Here is a 6,489-nt window from a genome sequence, read left to right on the forward strand (position 1 = left end):
CATTCGAATTATCGTCCCGTGCAGCCGATTTCCATAATTTAAACCGGATTAAACGCCCCGGCTCCCGCCTTATTTCGAACTCACCGCAGACGGTAGGAGGAGGTAACCAACCTTTCAGCCAGACCCGTGGCGGCTTGCCGCTCTTCCATCGGCGGAGGGATACGTAGCAATCAGCGGGAGCAGTCCACGTGTATTTTTATTTCCGTGGGCATAATTTGCGGCTATGTAGCCTCTGACAGGATCTATTTATTAACGGAAACCTAAAAAAAACACAAAATAAAAACTGAAAGCGAAGCCACCATGCGGCTGCCTGAAAGACACACCACGCGTTAGTTGTATCCTCCTACCGTCTGCGGTAAGTTAAAAAAAAAGGCGGGAGTCAGGACGTTTAATTCGATATAAATTATGGAAATTGGTAACACAGGACAGTGATTCGAAGTTTCTAAGAATGTTCGGTATGTGTAGATCGAGTTCCCGCGGTAGGAAGACGAGTTCAGACTCCTCTTTGTTGCACCGTTAAGGTCATCGTTAATAGGCACGACAACCTTACACTTCAGACAACCAAACAATCTCTCAAGATTTCCTTAAGGATAATATATTCATACAATGAATCAGGTAATATAAAAATGTGATGAATATAACCAACCCCATATATAGCCTTCATTGATTACAAGGAAGAATTTGAGTCGGTGGAAACTCCACACCCATGCACGCATCATCACAATGTAGAAGAGCCTGATGGGAAAATACTGGAAGATATCTATGACGACTGCATGGCTATCATAGTCCTCCATAAGGTCAGCAATAAAATTCCAAAAAAGAAAAGGTGTCAGGCAGGTAGACACGAAGATCTCACCAATACTATTCGCCGCCTGCTTACAGGAGGATTTTCTGATGACATTGGCTTGCTAAAGCACTCAGGTGATGACCTTCAAAGAATGATCAATTAGTTCTACAGGAAGGGCAGAATGGTTGGCCCAAAGATAAATTTGCAGAATCCAGTGCAATGTTCAACAGTTTCGCAAGAGAACAGCAGTTCACAATTGGTATGGAGGTGTTAGAAGAGGTAAGAGTGTCTACTTGAGGCATGTAGTGGCCGATCTGAATCATGAGAGGCTAATAACTAGAGGAATAAGAATGGGGTTGAGTAAACCCTAGTTGTCCATGCACTTCCCGAATTAGGATTTGTTACTGTTGTATTTTTACTAAAAGTGTATAGTTATTAAGCAGTCTGTATTGTGCATCATGTATGTTAACACTGCAAGCACCAGCGAATTGTATAGTTTCATTTGTTTGTTTTCCTTATTTTTCCTCGTCTTAACTGTGTAATAATTTTTAATTTCTTTTATTTTTCCCTTAAAGACCCGGAGGCATTACATAAGGGGGCGTACATATAGAGTGGAGGGTAGGGGCAGAGAAAAAGAAGAGAGAGGAAAAAAAAAGAAAAATACACGGGGTAGAAAAAGAGTACAATAATATTCAAACTAAAAGGAAGAAATAAACAAAGAAAAAGAAAACAGCAAACAGTTGGCACTTCAGTGTCGCAGTATGAATGATATTTATTAGAAGTGATTAGCAAGTGTCTCGCGAAAAAGCTGGCGATCGGAGGATATTATTACGTTGTAGGGAAGGCTATTCCAGAGCACTAAGGCGTCGAGAAAAAAAGAACTGCTCATTGCGGAGGTGGGAGTTTTAATGCGTGCGATGGGGTTACTGTGGTTTAGGCGGGATGGCGTTCGTGAGGGTGGTTGCAGCAAAAAATGTCTTGGTGAGCGATAAAAGAAAGAGTAAAAAAGGTATAGACGGGAAATTACGCGCCGAGTTGCTAGCGTTTGAGGGTCGAGGGAGCATTTTAGTAATGTTACGTTGGTATTTCTTGAGTACAGCGATGTAATGAAACGGGCGGCGCGATTTTGAATGGCTTCAAGGTCTGAGATGAGATACGATTGTGAGGCATGCCAGACAGATGACGCGTACTCCAATTTAGGACAAACGAATGTTATGTATGCCAAATTTTTACTTCAGGTGATGCAGATTTTAGATTGCGCCGGAGAAAACCAAGTGTGCGCGATGCTTTGGAACAGATGGTCTGAATGTGTTTCGTCCATGACTGATGAGGTGATGTGTACTCCCCGGTATTTAAAAGGTGATGCTCTGGTAACGGCGACCGATATTATGTTGTAAGTGCTATCAATAACTGTGTTTTTGCGGGAGAATGATATGGATTCGCATTTATTTAGATTAAAAGGCCTGTGCCATTTTTCACGCCACGCTGAGGTAGTGGTCAGATCCTGTTGAAGAGTGGTGATGGCGCTAGCGCCGTGGATGGGGCTGTAGATAACGCAGTTATCTGCGAATAAGCGTAGCGTGGATTTTATGTTGATCGGGAGGTCATTGATGTAGATGAAAAATAAGAGGTGATAAGCCTCCATCTTGAGGTACGCGGGATGTTACGTCGGTAAAAGCTGAGCGGTAGTTATTAACACAGGTGAACTGCTTACGTCCTTTAAGGAAGTGTTTTAGGCAGGAGAGCAGAGTTTGTGGAATGCCGAGTGATGACAACTTAAAAAGAAGATGGTTATGGGAAAGCGGATCAAATGCTTTTGAAAAGTCGAGAAAGATAGCGTCATTCTGGACAAGGTTATCTATGTACTGCAGAAAGTCGTGGGTGAATTCGGTGAGCTGGATCTCACATGACAGCTGCGTCCGGGAGCCGTGTTGATCCAGATGGAAAAAGTTAATTGATTCTAGGTGGGCCATTAGATTGGAAAAAATAATGTGCTCAAGTAGTTTAGACGGTGTACTAGTGAGGGAAATGGAACGATAGTTGTTAGGGCACGTGCCTTCATCCGCTCTAAATATGGGTGTAATTTGAGCTTTTTTCCAATCGTCGGGGACAACCCCGCTATCTAAAGATTGCGTAAAAATTAACTGTAGTATCCGGCTAGACAATGAAATGGTATTTTTCAGTAGCTTCCTATTAATCTGATTGCAGCCGGCAGATGCAGATATTTTCAGTGAGACAATAAGCTTAGATACACCATCAGGGTTAATTTCGATTTTAGGCATTTCTGAGAGTGAGATTTCGGGAATGTCTTTATCAGCAATAATGTTAGCAGCGGAAAAACTGACGTAAAGCAATTATGGAGCGCAGTCACACAGTCATTGCTTGACTTGACTTGAATTGCTATGGGATATTCTTGGGGGGGGATACTGGTCCCGACGTATGTTGGCCAGTTGGTGGCATCACTATTGGGGACAAGGGGAAGGGGGATGAAGGGGGAGGGGAAGGGAGGGGGGATGGTCGTCGCCGCGACGGGAGCGGTCCGTGTCCCCACAGGGGGAGGGTCTTGAAGTCGCGCCGCCGCCTCAACAGCTCGCGGAGGGGAAGCCTCGGTGCACTGGGATAGTGTGCAAGCACCGGCCAGGGGGAGGGGGAAGCCACGATGCACTGGGATGGTGTGCAAGCATCGGGCAGGGGGGAGGCAGTCTCCTAGACCTTCATGTGGCTGGGAGGAGCCGAAGATCTAGAAGGGTCCAGGTCCAGGGTCTGCAGGTCCAGGAGGCCGCAGGCCTCGGGCGGTGGGTCCAGGCTCCTCGGGCTAGAGGAGGATGTCAAGGCCGGTCTCCTTGAGGTAGGCCAGCAGGAGCCGGCAGGCGGATAGGAGGTTCCGGGCCGGGAACAGCAGCTGGTCCTCCTTGTCTGCTGGTAGGCCGACGGCACGGTAGCCTGCAAAGAGACGGCTACGAGGGAGACAAAAGTAGGACATGCACCCAACAGGTGTCCCAGGGTGCCTGTGTCCCAACGCGATGGACAGGCAGGGGAAGAGGCCATCCGAACTACGAACTTTCGTGTCGGCGTCCACTAGCACCTGATCCGAAGTCGCAGCAGGAGGGCACGTTCCCTGCGGTGGATCTTGTCTGCGAGCCGGTGGAAGGGCCTGCACGCAGAGATACGCCTGTCAGGGTGCTTTGTCCTTACCGCTCGCCCCAGAATTTGCCGGGAAAAGTCATGCGGGGCCAATTTGGTGGTCACTGGCGACCCATCGTTGGGGGCCGCCTTGGTGAGGGAGTCGGTGTCCTCGTTGCCCTGGATGCCGGTGTGTATAGGGACCCAGTGAAGGGACACCTGGTAGCCAGAATGCTCAAGGGCGTGCACATGGGCACGCAGGACACTCGTCGCTATCTGTGAGATGTGGGGCCTGCTCAGGAGCTGAAGGGCAGGCCGGGAGTCACACAGTACAGCGACGGGGCCAGGTGGTGTGGTGGACCCGATGAAGACAGCTGCTAGGTGGAGTCCAGCCAGCTCAGCTGCCGTAGAGCTGCCCGGGAAGGATAGTCTGTAGGACCGGGTCTGCTGCAGTTGGGGCACTGCCAGAGCAGCTGCTGCCTGCCCTCTGGTTGGCAGGACCGAGCCATCGGTCAAGAGGAGGGTGGTCCCTTTACACTCCTCCAGGAAGGCTGCGGTGGTCTGGCGGAGTGCTGCAGCAGGGGAGTGACGCTTCGTCACTCCGTCAAGGCCCAGGATGACCTGCAAGGGAGGTCGGGTTGTGAGGGGGCGAGAACTGGGAAACCCTGGGGAGGGCCTAGTGTCTCCACGCAGAGAGCGCGGAGCTTCTCCATCTTGGAGTTGGAGTTGGCCTGCAGACGAGCACGGAGGGCCCCGCCATCACGAAGGTGGGCGAGCCAGTCCATGTTGGTCAGGCCCCTCTGCAGGAGCAAGAGGTTCGGCGAGTAGACGCCCGCCTCTGCCAGCGTCGCCGAGACCTGCGATCGCGGTAGAACACCACGGAAACGACGGATCCATTTCCTGAGAGAGAATTCCATGCGATTAAGGCGAGTGCTCCGGAGCGTGACTAAGGGGAGGACGTAAAGGATGGCTGATGTCGCCGCTGCCTTGAAGAGTCGGATGGCCCATGTGGGGGTGCAGCCGTTGCCTCAGGAGAGGATGGAAAGGACTGCTCGGCCGACTCGGTCCATGTTGAACAGGAGGGCCTTGTCAGCAAGAATCCAGGAGAGCCGGTGGTCGATGGTGAGACCAAGGTACTTCACCTGTGATTTACAAGGCAGGTTAGTGCCGCCAATCTTCAGGGTAGCAATCCCAGCCGTGGCTCGTGCTCCCCTCGGATGCAAAAACAAAGCCTCCGATTTCGTGGCGGAGAGAGACAGTCCCTTGGTCTCAACGAACTGCTGCACCCCAATGAGGGCACGCTGTAGGGCCTGTCTGGCAGAGCTGATCTGCCTCCTCGAGCTCGGACCCAGAGGGCGACATCGTCCGCGTACACAGCGCAAATGACTCTGTGGCGGCGGTCCCGCTGGATGGAGCAAGGGAGGCCTGCCATGACCAGGTTAAAGAGGAAAGGGCTGAGGACAGAACCCTGAGGGACCCCGGTGGTGATGGGGCGAGGACTGCTCAGGGTGCGGCCAACCCGAACCTGCATAGAATGGTTGGTGAGGAAGGAGGTTATAAACCGTCGGAGTTTACCTGTCACCTCCAGCTCGTCCAAGGCTATCTAGATGGTGCTGTGGTGCAGGCCATCGAAGGCCGACTGGACGTCCAGGAGGACAAAAATGGCAACGTCTCCTTGGGACTTCGCTTCCTGGAGGGATGACACCACGTCCGCGATGGAGTCTGCGGTACAGCGGTGCCTTCGAAAACCTGTGTGGTTCTCTGGGAGGAAGTTGGAGGCCTCAGCGATCCAGGTGAGGCGCTGGAGTGCCACCGACTCCATGGTCTTGAAGGCAGCTGAGGTCAACGAGACAGGTGTGTAGGAGGACAGCTCCCTGGAGGGCTTGCGGGGTTTGAGAATAGGGACCACGATGGCTGTGGCCCAACTCTCCGGAAGGATGCCGCTCGATCATATGTCGTTAAACACGGTCAGCAGGCGGTCCTTTTCCGGGCCATCCAAGTTCCGCGGCATCTGCAACGTGGGCCCGTCCACCCCAGGAGCGCTCTTCTTTATGGACCGATGGAGTGCCCTTTGGAGCTCGTGTGGGGTGATCGGGTCGGGAGGTCGCGCCAACAGAGCCTTCAAGGACAGGTGGAGATGGGATTGGACGCTGGGAAGGAGGTCGCAGCGGGGGGCCTGGACCCGGGTGGGCTGCCTTAGTGAGGTGGTCGCCCAGCCTCTCCGCCAGTGCCTGGTACGACACCCCGCGGGCAATGGCGGCACCAAGGACTGGGTGTCGATTGGCCGCGACCTGAAGCAGGGACCGTAAGAGCCGCTAAGCCGTCGCCGACTGCCGTGCCGAGCGGATGGATTGGCAGACGCCAGCCCAATCCTCTCGAGCACAGCGGTTCGCCTGGCTACGGCAGACAGCATCAATCCGCCGGTAGGCCGTCCAGTCCTCCGGCAGCGACGTGCTCTCCGCCTTCCGCTCGGCTCGTCTTCTGGCAGCTCGTAGGCCCAGGACACGAAGGTCGGGGACAGGGGCCTGCACTGGGATAGAGCAGGACACGGTGGCACTTTGAGCACACTTGCACAGCAG

The sequence above is a fragment of the Amblyomma mixtum genome, chromosome 2 (genome assembly GCF_055824585.1).
Source record: "Amblyomma mixtum isolate Tamu chromosome 2, ASM5582458v1, whole genome shotgun sequence".
Lineage (NCBI taxonomy): Eukaryota > Metazoa > Arthropoda > Arachnida > Ixodida > Ixodidae > Amblyomma > Amblyomma mixtum.